The following is a 15571-nucleotide window of genomic DNA, read 5'->3' on the forward strand; positions in this document are numbered from 1 at the left end:
CATTTTCACTTTTTAACTTGATGCCAGCAGCTTCTCACCATATGGGAAAACAAACAAACAAACAAACAAAAACAAAACAACCCAAAGCAAACACTCTAAGGCTAATGTGAACAGATAGGTCTCCTTTTGTCCCTCTAAAATGCCACATAGTACTCTTCTGCCCCTTTGACTTGAAAACAAGTGCCATGTTGCCCTCATGGAACTTTTGTTTGGCCAGTGTGCCACAGCTAGGTTTGATGGGACTGGAGATTGCAGCCTTCTATTGGAAATCACATTTAAAAGCCCTGACAAAGCTGGTAGTGACTAATCCACTCAAATAATTACTTATGAGACAGATTATGATGATTTTCAGAACCTGATATTCCCTAAAAACCACTGATACAGAAAATAATTTGCAGATTTGCCAGTGTGCCCTCCATGTAAGCCCCAGATTTCTTTACTTCTTCCCGTTCCCATTTCAAACCAGCATCATTCTGTGTTTTTCAAAGAGTGTATTTTTAGCTCCTCTGAAAGGAAAAAAAGGGCTACACTGCAAGTTTTTTCCACTCTACAGGTAGCAGAAACTATAGGATACAGCTGGGATTGCTCCCCTCAGATGGAACTGGCAATCATTCCCCACTGATATATTCTGCCAGTTAATTAAAAAGCACTGTCTCCCTGGAGGTCTATTCACACAAGACCATTTGGCCCTGAAACAAAAATTTTGGAGCTTCCAAACCCCCTTGCTTTCTAACGCTCCTCACCGAAGTGGAAGGAGCTCTTGTTTCAATTATTTGAATGCCCTCCTAGCTTCATAAGTCCATATTAATTGTGTCTGGCTATTTTTCACTGACTCATATAGAGGTTTAGCCATTAGTCCATAATTATGGATCCATAGTCGGCACCAACCTGTCATTCCCAGAAAGGTTCGAAGCTCTTTTACCATAGTTCTGGAGTCCTGAAAATAGCTTCCTTCTGGTCATTCCCAAGCTGTCTCTGTTCCTCGGAAACCACAAATCCCAAACACTGTATTTCTTTCTTCAAAATCTGGGCTTTCTGTAATGAGACTCGATAACCACTTAGTCCAAGAAAATTCAAGAAACTCACAGTCCATTCTTTACATTCTTCTTTTTTTTCTGTGGCTATTAAAATATCATCAAGATACTGCAAAGGAGTCCTGTTTCCTGGAGGTCTTTCCCAGGCCTCTAACTCCTTAGCCAATTGATTTCCAAAGACTGTAGGACTGTTTTTGAATCCTTGGGGTAACACTGTCCAGGTAAGTTGGGCTTTTCGACCTGAATCAGGGTTTTCCCATTCAAAAGCAAATAAATTGCGGCTTTCAGGGGCCAAGGTGAAGCAAAAGAATGCATCCTTCAGATCCAATACTATGAACCATTCATAGGTCTCCTTTAAATTACTCAACAAGGTGTATGGGTTTGCCACTACCGGATGTATATCTTCCGCTATCCTGTTTATTGCCCGCAAATTCTGTACCAATCGGTAGGTTTTACCATCAGGCTTTTTGACAGGCAAAATAAGAGTGTTACATTCTGAAGAACACTCAAATAGTAGTTCAAATTTCAGTAAGTCTTTTATAATATTTTTCACCCCTTGCCTGTCTTCCAGCTTTAGGGGATACTGTTTTATCCTAACTGGTTGCGCTCCTTCCTTGAGTTTGATAGTGCGACGTGGAAAAGCCTCAGGCCAACCTGAGAAGGTATCTACTAATGCAAACAAATACCTGTATCCATTTTGCTGTGGGAAGGCCGAGCAGCTGAAGTGGGCCTTCACCCCCTCCGCTCCTCAGGTCCTTATCAGTGTGTCAGTACTCTCAGGAAGGCCTTTTGGGATGCAAACGAGAGGGGTTACAATGGAGCTTTGACACATATTCCCGGCTGAGGGCTGGTTCCTCACACCACCCTGTGACTCAAACACACTGCAGATCCAGCATTGTGCCAGCCAACGAAGGGGGTGGGGGTTTGTGTCAGTGAGGCTCCCCAAGCCCATCATTTTAGCCTCCTGTTCTCACTCCCAAAAGCGGCAACAGGCATTCAGGTATGTATAGCAAGGTCCAGTTTCCCAGCTCTCTCCTGAGGAGCTGGAAAAAGGGCATAACATCTTTTCCCTGTTGCACCAACAGCTGGTATAGAAAACTTACCTAAAGTTTCCTTGAAATAATTTAGAACAGCATAACTAGCTCCTGTATTCACCAAAAATTAACCCTGTCCTTCCCAGCTTCATGGTTCTGCTAGGGAATTTAATTCAACCTCCACCCAGTCTGAGCCCTTATCTTGATCTATTGTCAAGATAGGATCTAATTTAGACCTAGAGGCTTCTGCCAGGATCGGGGACAAATCCTTTTCCAATGCCCTTCTTGCTTACAATATACATACTGATTTAACCCAACCAGGCTTGATTTCAGCAGTGACTCATAGACGATGATCCCACTCTAGCCTGGTCTCTGCTTTTTGCTTTCTGTTATCCAGGGCAGGCTGATATGTAAACAATATGTGAAACATTTACAGTTAGCTTCCGGGTCCCAATATATCAATTTTTCTAGCAGGCTCACATAGCCTCTCAAAAGAGATTGAAAAGGCTTTGTCAGACCCCTGTTTAACCTCATGCACAAGTTTGTTCTGTTTGGTTTGTGGGTCCCATCCTGGACCCCATACAAAATTAATTGTTGACATTCCTCTAGTCTGTCCAGGTCCCTCCTGGAGTTGGGATTCCAGTCTGGGTTCTCCCTGGGCAAAAGATGGTTAATATAATTTTGTGGCTATTTATATTCCATTTCTTTAGCTTTTTCAACTCTTCACAGCTCTCATTCCTGAAGAGGATTTTTTTGAATTATTTTTATTTTTTTTTAACTATCATTATTGCTTTGAGTAGCTCCAACACTTTTCTTCTCATTGACCCCACAAACTGTTTCCACTGCCCCCCTCTTCCAGCCACCTGACTGGAATCCGTATCCTCCAAATGTCCACTCGCCCCCATTTCACTCCCCCTCGTATTACCAGAGTGGAGAGGGAGAGCTGAGGGTTCCATTAACTGATCCTCTATATTCTCATCCCCTTTCATTAACTTACAACAACTTTCCTTACTAAACTCACACTTCATTATCATAAAACCATGCACACACGGCACATCTCATCCTCCTTCATGCTTGCAAAACCACACTGACTGCAATCCACGAATCTTCAAAGGCCCACTCCCACTCAATCTCCAGAATACATCCTAATAGCGAGCATCTAGCAATGTCACATCCTGCTGAGGATACATTGTGTTACAAGACACAAGTGAAACAAAAGGGCAATACCAGACACAAGCTAAACAACACTTTTTAATAGTTACCAGACAAGTAAGACAACTAAATCTTTCAGAATACCACCTTTAGAGCGGGTCAGAGGGTGGGACCATCCCACAGTCCCTTTGCCACTCTGGATGATTTCACAGGGAAAAGAACATATCTGCATATGATACTTCAATCCGTTTTCCTCTCTCCTGAGAAATAACATAAGTTGAAGGAGGGTATTATAATTTGGGGTCCCATTCATTGGCCATTTTTGCTTCATTTTCTAATCGATATGGTGGCCACCATTGGTTACAATATTGATGAGAGTTTTTTACTAAGTGACTCTCCCAGCCCCTCTGCAGTATTCTTCCAGTAGGCCCGTATACAGTCCAGGAGACCTTTCTAAAGAATTCCACTGCCCTGTGCGTTTCTCATTTTTAACCCAACACAATATACTTCAGTGAGGCTATAAACAATGGTTTAAAACTTGAAGAGGGGAGATTTAGATTAGATACAAAGAGAAAATCCTTTACTATGAGGGTGGTAAGGCACTGGAACAGGTTGCCCAGGGAGGTTGTGGAAGCCCCATCCCTGGTAGTATTCAAGGCCACGTTGATGGGGCTCTAAGCAACCTGATCTAGTGGGAGGTGTCCCTGCCCATGCAGGGAGGTTGGATCTAGATGATCTTTAAGGTCCCTTAAAACCCTAACCTTTCTGTGATTCTGTGATAAAATAAGGTACCAATTATACAGAGCTCATTTGTGGTACAGGGGCATTTGGTGAGTTAATCAGTTCCCTCACATCTGATGCTGGCCCCTACTGAGTTGCAAAGCCCTGCCTGCAGACTGCTCCCAGCCTGGGAATAGATTAACCCCTTTCTCACTAGTACCATAATTGGTCTGAAGGTTATATTAGAGTATCTTCACAAATGCAACCTGAAATGTTTTGCCTTCAGCTCCCAGGTCCCACTGAGGGCCTCAAAGGGCAGGGTCAAAGCTGAAAATAGGAAAGATGTGTAAAATGGCTGTGAATGAAGCTTGGAGTTTATTTCCTCCATGCCTGCCAAAGTGTAAGGCAGTGTGCAGTGCAGGTCCTCAGAGCCTGCTGTCGCAGCAAGAACAGGAGACAGGAGAAATAAACTGCACCTACTCATCCCATCTCTGTATATGTTTCTGTATTTGGAAGGGATGTTTATTCCTGACTTCTTTGCCTGGAAGTAACCCATTCTTCTACTTCCCTTCTGCTTTAATATATGTATTAAAAAAAGAAAAAAAAAAAGAAAAAAAAGGGAAAAAATATGAGATAGGTTTCAGTCATCATGCAGAGCTCTATGGTGATTTGCTTGTAAGACCAACAGCAAAGTCTTTGCTTTCTCCCAGCTTTTTTGGGCATAGACACATTTAAGCAGGGAAGTGCCTTGTGGAGACCTTGTCTTCTGTTCATCATAGGACAGATGGCTCCCTCTTCCTTTCTCAGATACAGATCAGTCTTGCTATGGCTCCAACAGTCATATGTAAAAGTAACAGGAATGTAACTTCAGGAAATTATTTCCTTTATTTGCCTCTCTACTTTATGTATTATTTCTAGAAACAAGGAAAAAGAACAGCTTCAGTTGGAAAGCTGAGTTCTGCTCAGCTGGTAAGAAAGAATTCCTCACTACTGTGGGTCTCAGTTTGAGAGCTGCTGTCATGAGCCAAAAGTGGATTTCTAAACCACTGTCTGCTGTTGAGTATAGTTCTACAACACTTTCATAGAGAGAAGGGATCTCATATCTTAGCCTAGGTATAAATGACTCCTCAAAAAGCAAAGCAGTGCAGTATCAAGCACAATGTGCACAGTGAGGAAAAACAACCTGTAAGAACTCCCAAACATCAATTTGCTTGAGGCAAGAAAATCCATGGTTATGACATTACAGCAAGATATGCATAAAAGGCTTCTTTTATAAGGTGGTCTCTTGCCTTAACTTAGCACCTCAGGCTATTTTCAAATGGTTTATACACACGGCTATTTCAGCTCACTGCTTGCTCAGTTTGCTTACTTTAAGCAGTGGTGTCAAGACAAATTTCTCTAGGTTTCAATTTAATTTATGTTTCTCAGCTTTGTCCCAGCATTACCTTGACTTCTGTGTTCAACAAGCTAACTTAGTGCTGAGCCTTGCCTCTGCCTACATGCTAATGATTGTGGATGTGGGCCAAATAACTGAGGAACAGATAAAATGAAGAAGCTTCATAGCAGCAATTTAATAGCTAAGACAAGGGCTAAGGATCATTTGCCCTCGAGTCTGATGAGTTAACATAGACTGAGCTATGATGCACAAAAGAAAACTTCCCAGGTTACCCAGAATAAAAACCCAAGAATAACGAAGTCTTGATCAACTTAAATTGATCATTTAGCAACCATCTCTTGTTCAGTCCCAATTGTGTTTGCTGATGTTTTGTTCACAGGCATACACAGTGAGTCACTGCACAGTAACCTTCTCTCCTCCCTGACCAAGATCCATCATGTTTATTTTTCAGCAGCTAATGACAACTCTTAGTAATCATGAGCTAGCAGAGATGCAACATGTGGGCTGCCCACGGATGGCTGTATAGCAATTTACCATGGCTTATGTGTGCATTACTGCCTGAGAAGTTAGGAATGTAGGCAGGAGCATTTATGCTTCACATACTATCAATAGCCATTAATGCTGCCTTCAGAAATCGGGGGTAATAAAGAGCCACAGAAAACTCACCTGCCTGACACATGGTTCAACTCTGCTTTCAGTTCCTTATCAGGTGCTGAAGTGAATTTGCTGGGTAAAGCTTTCCCTGGTGTTTCAGACATATTTTGACCCATTTATTTTCAATCCATCCCTTGGCTCTGTCATTTTGCTTTTCTGCCCCTAATCCCGAGCTGTTCCATTTGTTTCATTAGCTCCCATTTGTGTCTGTGTGTAAGCATCACTGGATTTATCTTGTTTGCTTGCTATTTTAGAGGAAAGAGTACTGCATTGTTCTGTTCCTTTGGGAAATCCCCAGAAGTCTTTCAAACAGAAATACATTTGCTTAGGATTTAAGTGACCTGGGAGAAGCCAGCTCCCTTTGCTCACAAGCAGTTACACTGTTTGCTTCTCAGCTTGAAATAGCCAGGGAAAAAAAAAAAAAAAAATCCCAGCAGGTTTGACTGCTGGATTTTATCTGGCTAAGGAGGAAAAGTACAAAAGGGCTGTGCAAGATTATTACTGAATTGGTACTGGGGAGAGCAGAAAATAGGAAAACAGGGGTCAATTGAGTATCAAGTTTAAAAGCATCCTAGCCCTCATGATATGCTGCTTCTTGACTTACTTTGTTCTCAGATATCTAAAATTGGATCTCCCCAAAGTGAATTAGAAACTGCCAAGTGAATGCACAACTTTTTGGGGCAAAAATCTGCAAGGAACTGGAATGAGATTAGACACATTTCACTTGCTAACTGATCAGATTTGAACCTGAGATTCCATCAGACCAAGGTCAGTATATTTCCATGGAGAAAGGTCATACTAAATTAAAATAGTTGAGTTTTTTGAAAAACGAGAATTAGAAAATCCCAACATAAGTGCTGTACTGTAAGAAGTTAAAATTAACCCATTCCTAAATTCCACTTCCTAGTTTAGTGGTGCCACTATAACTCTAAAATGAAGTCATGGGCCAGAGAGCACTAGAAGGCCTTAATTGCACTGACCTGGTGCGCCCTCACCTGGGGCCTCCACCCAACCCCCCACCCATAGGCTCCAGGGCTCCATTTAATGCTCTGGAATGAGCATTTGCTCAGTTCCTGCCTAAGCAGTGTTGCAGGTATACCTGTCTGCAGCACTGCCTCTGGACCTGCCTCGTGGATGGACCGTGGACCTCCACTGTAGGCAGCTCTTCTCCTGGATGTGTCCTCCTGGTGTGTGTGTTGCAGCTTGTTTCCAGTCCTGGTTCTGTTTCCTTTTATTCCTCCATGGAGTCTGGACCTGGTTCATTGCTTGCTGTGTCTGGGGCTGTTGATGGGCCCTGCTATCAGCATCTATCCCTGCTGCTTGCTGTGCTTGTATCTTGTGGGACTGTGCTCCATCACTGAGGGCGTTCCTTGTGCTGGGACTAAGCAAAGGTTAGGCTTTCCAGTCATTTCTCCATGTGGTCTGAATTATTAGCCTGATGGTGATTAGGTCTACGAAACCAGAGGGTATGCTTGACCACGCAGATGACTACATGTTCTTAGGGCTCCTTTCAGACCTGTAGCATTAGCCTTACTAACTGGCCTGTAAAGAAGTTATCTTGATAGCTCACTAAAGACCATACTGGCATAACACGTGAGAGAACAGCTTTTCAATGGCACTGTGCTTGCAAAGGTGACATCTGAAGGAATCAAACACCCAACTCTCCTGCTGATGATAAACAGACTGATTCAGACTGTTTTGCAGTCCTGTCTTGATGCGCTGGTATCTTCTCAGTGCTGTTATCTGCTCTTCAGACAATGCTACAGGCTTGGGGAAGAGTGAATAGAAAGCTGCCTGGCAGAAAAGCTCCGGGGGTATTTGTCGACACCCAGCTGAATATGAGCCAGCAGTGTACCCAGGTGGCCAAGAAGGCCAACAGCATCCTGGCTTGTATCAGGAATAGTGTGAGTAGGAGAAGGGAGGTGATCATGCTCCTGTACTTGGCATTGGTGAGGTTGTTTTCAGTTCTGGGCCCCTCAGTACAAGAAAGATTGAGTTGCTAGAGTGAGTTCACAGAAGGGCAACCAAGCTGGTGAAGGGGCTGGAGAACAAGTCCTATGAAGAGAGGCTCAGGGAATTGGGAATATTTAGTTCACAGACGAGGAGGTTGAGGGGATACCTTATCGCTCTCTACAGCTACCTTAAAGGAGGGTGTAGGGAGGTAGGTATTGGTCTCTTCTCCCAAGTGAATAACAAGTAAGACTGGAGGAAATGGCCTGAAGTTACAACAGGTAAGGTTTAGATATATTAGGAAGAATTTATTTCCCTAATAAGTAGTCAGACACTGGAATGGGCTGCCCAAGGACGTGGTTGAATCACCATCCCTAGAAGTATTTAAAAAACACTTCAGGACATGCTCTAGTGGGTAGTGGGTTTTGGTTTTGTCTGTTGTGGGGGTGAGAGTTGACAGTTGGACTTGGTGATCTTAGAGGTCTTCTCCAACCATGACAACTCTGTGACTCTGTGATGATTAATGTATCTGAACACAACAGGAGTAGGTACAACACACTTTTGCAGCTATACTATGGTCTGTCCTGTGCAGAACTTGGCATGAAGTAGAGATTGCTTTTGACACTGTGATTTTCAAAGCCTAAGATGTAGCATTAGATTGGTTAGTTACTTCAGTCTAATGAGTCTTTTCAAAACGGTCTATACTTTAACAGGGCACCTGTGAAAGTACATTTGTTTTTTAACTCGTTAAGAGATTCAGGAAGGGATGACCCCTTCATCTAGCCACCCACCATCAAGTTTGAGGCTGGACTATATGCTAAGTCACTGTTGCCTTAGCCTCTCTGAAATAATGTGACTGAGGCACCTACATGATGCCTTTTAAAAATCTGTCTAAACACTGTAATAATAATAATTAGCTGTCACATTAGAAGATGCCTAGAAGCTTGACTAATAATGCAACAATTATATAATGAAATTATCGTCCATGCTTTATTGCCAAATTACTGGTTTTGTTTGCTTTGTTTCTGCTTTGTGCCCCCTCAAAACTCTTAAGTCTCCAGCTCTTCCGCTGAAGTCTTCCTCTTCCAGGACCTAACCTGCTGTGTCCCCTACCCTGTGCTCTGTTGGGTGTACAGGTCCCATATCAAGTTGTCATTGCTGCAGCTCAGCTCCTTGTTAAGGTACTGTTGATGTCCTGTGGCCTGTCTGTGATGCACTTGTTGATGTTAGATCATCTGTGAAGTTAACTACCCCCCCTCACATCATGTCTTGCAAATCTAGGAAGAAACCTTGCTCACCTCTGCCAAATGTGAGCAATCTCTATGTGTAGTCCCAGGGAAATAAAAAAAAACCTGAACAAGGCATTGTGTATGTTGCTTATATACATGCTGTTGTACAGTTTTTTTAGTTCATCTGAGTTTAAAACTGAAGTACTCTTTACTCTTCTTGTTCTCCCCTATTTCACTAGCTTATGAGTGACTCAAGCTACCTTTACTAGCAAGTCACTTGCTAAACTTGACACCTGCCCGGTGTAAAGCAAATCACATGTGCTGAATAAACGTTTTACTTGCCATACAAGCAACTGACCACATGAAAGCCCCCAAGCGTTCCTCTTGCTTAGGCTCTTGGCCAAACTGGATCTTGGAAAGCACAACAAATGGATTACCATCTGCCCTGGGCTACTGGCCTAACCTGGCCTTTCCCTCTCTGGCAGGACAAGGGGTTCCAGATAATTTCCTTTTCTTCTCTTGTACTCCTAATTTCTATCATTGCATCGAGAATTGCACTGCTTTCTCAGCAGTACTTTAAATGTGCTTGTGTGCATGATACTGTAAGTACAAAGTTTCATCACTGTACATTCAGAAGAAAGACCTGCAGATAGCTTCCATCTTTTTGTTACTATTGTATCTGGTTGGAAAGAAATCCATTTTAACTTCTGTGATGGTCTGAGTAATGCCCTGGAATAAACCACACATTGCCTCTCCTAGTTTGTCCCAGAAGCAAATACATTATTGTTTACTCAGCTGTACAGCTGGTCTCTGAGTGGAGAGCCCCCTCAGAGACCTCTAAAGGATTCGCAGAAGGGGAGCAAGGCATTTTCAGTTTCATCAAGCCTCTCTCACAAGCTTCACTTGTTGAAACACAATGTGCCTTAAAGGAGATAGTGCTCTCTACGTCATTGCTGCTGAACAAATACCGATTTGAAGTCTGTCCTCTCAAGTTTTCTTCATCCTGGAGATGAGTTTCAAACATGGACACAACATCTGCTGAGCTCTCCTCCCAAACTTCTGTGCACTTTGCCTTCACAGGAGTGTTTGACTACAACCAAGTATTATGAGGTTGTCAAGAAGATCAGAAAACAAACATCTCCACCACCATTTCAGTGGTATGGGTGAAGTTTCCATGTCCTGTTCCCTTCCCATGCATGTCCTATCTCCCCTTTTTATGTAGGCTATTTGTTTCTCTGCCCAGGCTTTGCTTGCCTTTTGCTCTCTGCTCCCTCTGAATTTAGCACCTTTGATAAATGTCTTTGGGTAGATAGTAGCAAGGCTGGCTCTTTTCCTTTAAATAAGCTCATCTTTGGCACCCAAAAGTGTGCCTCCTGAGCAGGGGGTGGTACTGTTAAAAGACAGATAGTGATATTAAATCAGCTTCAGGGAAACCTTCAAGAAAATGCTGTGTCGATTGTATTTGGGAAACCACACCCAGAGCTCTAGTAACAGCAAATGAAAAAGATGGACAACTTTATAAAGATTTTCCCTCACTCTCCCGTCTGTGAAGTGACAATTGTAATGGACCAGTTCCATCTCTTGATAAGTGCAACCAAAATAAACATTTAAGGGAATTCATCTGGGCCTTAGATATGTGTATACACACATATGTATTCCCAAGCTAGCAGATTCCTCTGATTATATAAAAAAACCCACAGTGAACCAGGGTGGCCGTTAAAGTATCCTATTCTGTGTGGGCCCTGAATGTCTCTGTGAGGGGCCCTTTCTAGCCCAATCTGTCTTTGTTCTCATCCAGTGCTCACAAACAATAGGGACAGCCCAGACTGTTTTATGAAGTCCACGTGCATTGGAGCAGCTGCTCTCCCCCAAAATGTTTATCTCTTCTCTTGGTAGACAGCTTTTGTGATGTTTTCTGTGCCACAGGAATGGTTCCAGTTTTACCTACTCAGCTGAGGATAAAAGCTCACTTGAGATCACCTACTGTAAAATACAGGGTTATTGGCAGCTGGATCACTGCCTTCTTCAGCTAGGTCAGTGAAGCACTGACCCATTCCATCTTCTCTCCACTTGCATGTGTTGCATCAGACCAAGTCTTTGTGTGGAGTAAGTGGCATGATCAGGTGGCTATCACCCATGTGTTGGACACCTGATAAAATCTCCCCCAAACAAAAAGATTGATAACTCAAATAATCTTGCAGAGCACTGCTGCTGTACAGCCATTTGTGAGACAGCAGTAATTAAGGGTTAAACTTTGCTAATACAGGTAAAAATGGAACAAAGTAGTCAATCTTTATAGGGGCCCTTTTTGTAAGGACAGGATGGGCTAGTGGTAAGCTTGGAGGAACAGGCTTACTGCAGTCTTGGGGCTGCTACATCAGCATTTTGAAGAAGTTTGGAGGAAATAAAAAAGGGTTAGTCTTAAGATGTGTTGCAAGCTATAGACAGTAGAAGATGTATTGATGTACTGCATGCCTTAGATAAGGGAAGTAGTAAATAATGGTATTTATATCTATTGTTTAAAGCTCCCCTTGGCTATGCAGAAATTCAGCTGCAGCTGAAGATTTATGGTTGCCACCTCAGCTGAATTGCCTTAGGTCAAAAGTACACTGTCAGGAAGTCTTCGAGCCTTCATCAAGAAGACACCTGCCCACAACCACCAGGAGACAGTGCACACGCAGAAAGGGGAAGACCAGCATTATAGTGAGTTCTGGGAAATGTCTAGCATAATCCTGCCCAGTTGTCAGACATAAATGAATATGTATGTCTTTGTTGTATAAATACAGGAAATCTTTTGTCTGAGGTGTGCCTGTTTGGAGGAGCTATCCCTCACGTACCCAGTGCTGCAATAAAGAATACATGCTTTGTAGCTACTCCAGGCTCTAGAGTTTCTTTACTGGAGTTTTTCTGCAAATCAGCAGCAAAGGAAAGCACAAGCATGCATCTGTCATACAGGTAGCCTATCCTTTAAGCCCTTCATGATCTCCTGAGCAGGGTCATGTTTCCATGGAAGGAGGGAAGTGACCCTGTCCCTTGGCAAGATTAAGTGGTTATAGAAGCCTGTATACAGAAAAATAACAATCAGCAAGACCGTTTGCTGGAGACCACGACCTGAAAGCTCTCCTTATTTCAGTAACTGTCCCCTATTGAGTAAGATTGAAAAAAAGAAGATTTATCAATGCAAAATCCCCGCAAGTTCCCTGCCCCATCTTTGGTATGTTTGTATCAACACACATCCTAACTAGCAACTTTGCTTTCTTTGCTAGGGAATGGCAGTGAGTCCTACTCACTGGAATTGTGAGTGGCTTCAGCATGATTTTTGTCCCTCTGCTGGCTCTCTTGAACCCTAACCCTAACCCTAACCCTAACCCTAGCCCTAACCCTAACCCTAACCCTAACTTTATTTCTGTAGGAGAGTGTTACATATTCCCTGGCATCAGGCCTGCTTACTGTCTCTGCTCCTGACATCTTAATAATGGCAAATCAATTCTGAGGCTTTCTTTGGACATTAAGTTCTTTCTTCCATATGGCCCTGGGTGCTTTGGAGTTGTACGCTTAAACACCTTTTAATTCTGGCCAACAGCTACTGGGTATGGTGACAGGGTAATGAGACCAGTTCTGCCCTTATGGAGAGGGCATGGAGGGACCTTCTCATCTCTGATCTTCATCTGATATTGAGATTAACTGTATAAATAATTTCCCTTGACAAAACACAGCCATCTGAAAAAAATATCTGTGCTGGTTTGGTTCTGGCATGGTTTCAGTAGCAGGGGAGGGGCCCCATGGATGGCTCCTGTAAGAAGCTTGTTATTTTATAGTGGCTACTGATAGCTTGTGTTTTTCAGTGGAGATGATACAGCTTGCAGCTTCGTTCTCATAAAATAAGCCTACTGACATGCACAAAGTTAATTACCCTTCATTTTCCCTCACAAGACGAAACCTATTTCTTCTGGCTTACCTGAAAGGTGACATGGACACAAGTGTCATTTACAGATCTTGTGGTTTGGGCCTAACCTGACAACAAAGAACCAGCCACATGGCAGCTCACTCCATCACCCCGCTCCCCCTGCCCCCCCACTCACATACACATTGGGATGGAAAGGACAAAGGCCAACTAGAAGCTCAAAGCTCAAGTCCAAACAAAGAACAAGGAGAGTTCACTTACCAATTATTGTCCCGGGCAAACCAGACTCAACTTGGGAAAAAAACCCACACTATTCAAATGCACACAGAACAGAGACAACACAAAGAACAGTGCTTCCATACGTTTCCCCACCCCTCCCTTCTTCCCAGGCCCAAATCACTTTGTTCCCGATTTCTCCACCTCCTTTCCCCCAGCAGCACAGGGGGAGAGGGGATGGGGTTTAGAGTCAGTTCAGTCTGTTGTTTCCTCGTGTTCCTTCCTCCTCAGTTCGAAGGATTCCTCACAGTCCTCTCCTGCTTCCTCATGGGGAATCAGCTGCAGAAAAGGCCCAGGGTCTTCTCAAATCCTGGCATGAGAAGTAAAGTAACAAACTGCTGACTGCACTACATTTTCCTTTGTTAGAGGAGGATTACACAATATTTTCAGGCTGCTTTGAAAATTAAAAGTGCCATGTGGTACAATATTGCCATTCCTATTTTTAATGCTGTAGCTGATATGTCCCCTACAAACTAATTGTAAATTGCTTTTGGTATATTTTGTTGTTCTTTTCAGTGGAGCTGCTACTGCCTACTGCTTCATTCTAATAAATGTGCCCTACATCACCCTTCCCTGTCCCCCTTCCTCTAAGCTCCCTCTGCAAGGGAAATAACATCAGTCACTGTCACCATCTGTCAAGCACAGGCTAATCCATCCTCTGCTTGCCTCATGGTCAATTTGGGTTTTTTCTGATTGGTACAGGTAACCTTCCTATTGCTAAGAAATTAATACTATTTATAGATTTAGGCTTTATTTTCACAGTAATATTATTATGACGATTGCAATGCTCAGACATCCATCCCCTCCATATGCCCAGGTTGGAAAACAGTGCTTAATCAAACATAACTGCCCAATAAGGCAGTGAACATTGCTCTCCCTATTTTACAGAGTGAAAATGAGGCAAAAAGAATTGACTTTCTCAGGGATGGATGAATGCCTTAGCAGCAGAGCTAACCAGAGAGCTCACAAGTCCTTTGATAAAACCCAATCACTGATGCTGACAAAAGTGCTGCTGCTTTGCCTCTCTTTTTTCCTCTTGTTTTGTCTTTGTTGATCTCTATAGGAGATTTACAAAGATTATTAAGACATGGACCTTCACATAGCCTGTGTGTCAAGACTGAGCAGATCCACCAGGGACAAAGCTCACACTTATTCAACCAGGCAAAACAGCAGATCAGGTCAATCTGTCAACAAACAGGGCATGTCAGACCACTTATTTCCTCAATTTCCTGGTGGTAAAAGACCTAAAAGACCCAGACATGGTCTTTGTGGTTATCTTCTAATACTCTTAGTACTTCTGTTGTCTTCATGCCATTTAGGTGATGCTGTCAGACAAAGTGCTCTGACACTTTTTCATATCCTTTGCATCATCTAAAGATAGGTTAATGACAGGTCAGTGAGAAATATCAATGTTCAGATGTTGAGAGTCCAGAGCTGAACATATGGCAGAGATGTCCTGAGCAGTTCTTAATGTATCAATGTTGACCCATCACTGACTGTCTACCCTCATGGAAGTGGTAGTCTAACCCCCTACCTAGCTATTTCTAACAGTAAGAGTCCATGCAAGAATACAAAAGCTGAAGAACAGCTGGCTATATAATTATGTGCTGCCTACTGTACATTCACAGAGAGGTCCCTTTGCCTTTGGTGTGAAATGACAGAAGAGTCCTGTCAAGTCAGCCCTTCCTGTCATTACTGCAGCTTCTCTGGTGATACCACATGGGAAGACTCAGGAATCACCATACATGAAAAATACACTTTCTCTGGCATGCTTGTGATAATGTAAGAACAGAAATACTTAAACTGGCATGGCTTGCCACGTAGGGAAGTAAAATCACACCCTTTTCCATGTCTTTTTCATAACCAACAACTCAAAAGGATTTTTTTTCCTTGTATTTTGGTCAAGACCACTACTTATTTGCCAAGGGTGCAATCTGTGTGTCAGCAGTGAGTCATTACACTGTCAGGGATTCACTGGTAGCACTTGCAACCAATGCTCAAGAAGAGCCCTGAAGACTTCTGTCTCTTTCTTCCCTGATCTTTCATCTCCCTCATGGGTGCATGCAAACGTGTCCCACAAAGACTTCAGTTTGAGTGGCCTGACATACTGCAAGCAGTTACCAGTAACAGCTGCACTTAAGGGGGTATCTGGCTGTCACCTCAGTGTCTTTCCCCGCCTCAAACCCTAACAGGGCCTGTGGCCTGGTGAAGATCAATGTCAG

This window comes from Apus apus, chromosome 3 (genome assembly GCF_020740795.1).
Source record: "Apus apus isolate bApuApu2 chromosome 3, bApuApu2.pri.cur, whole genome shotgun sequence".
Lineage (NCBI taxonomy): Eukaryota > Metazoa > Chordata > Aves > Apodiformes > Apodidae > Apus > Apus apus.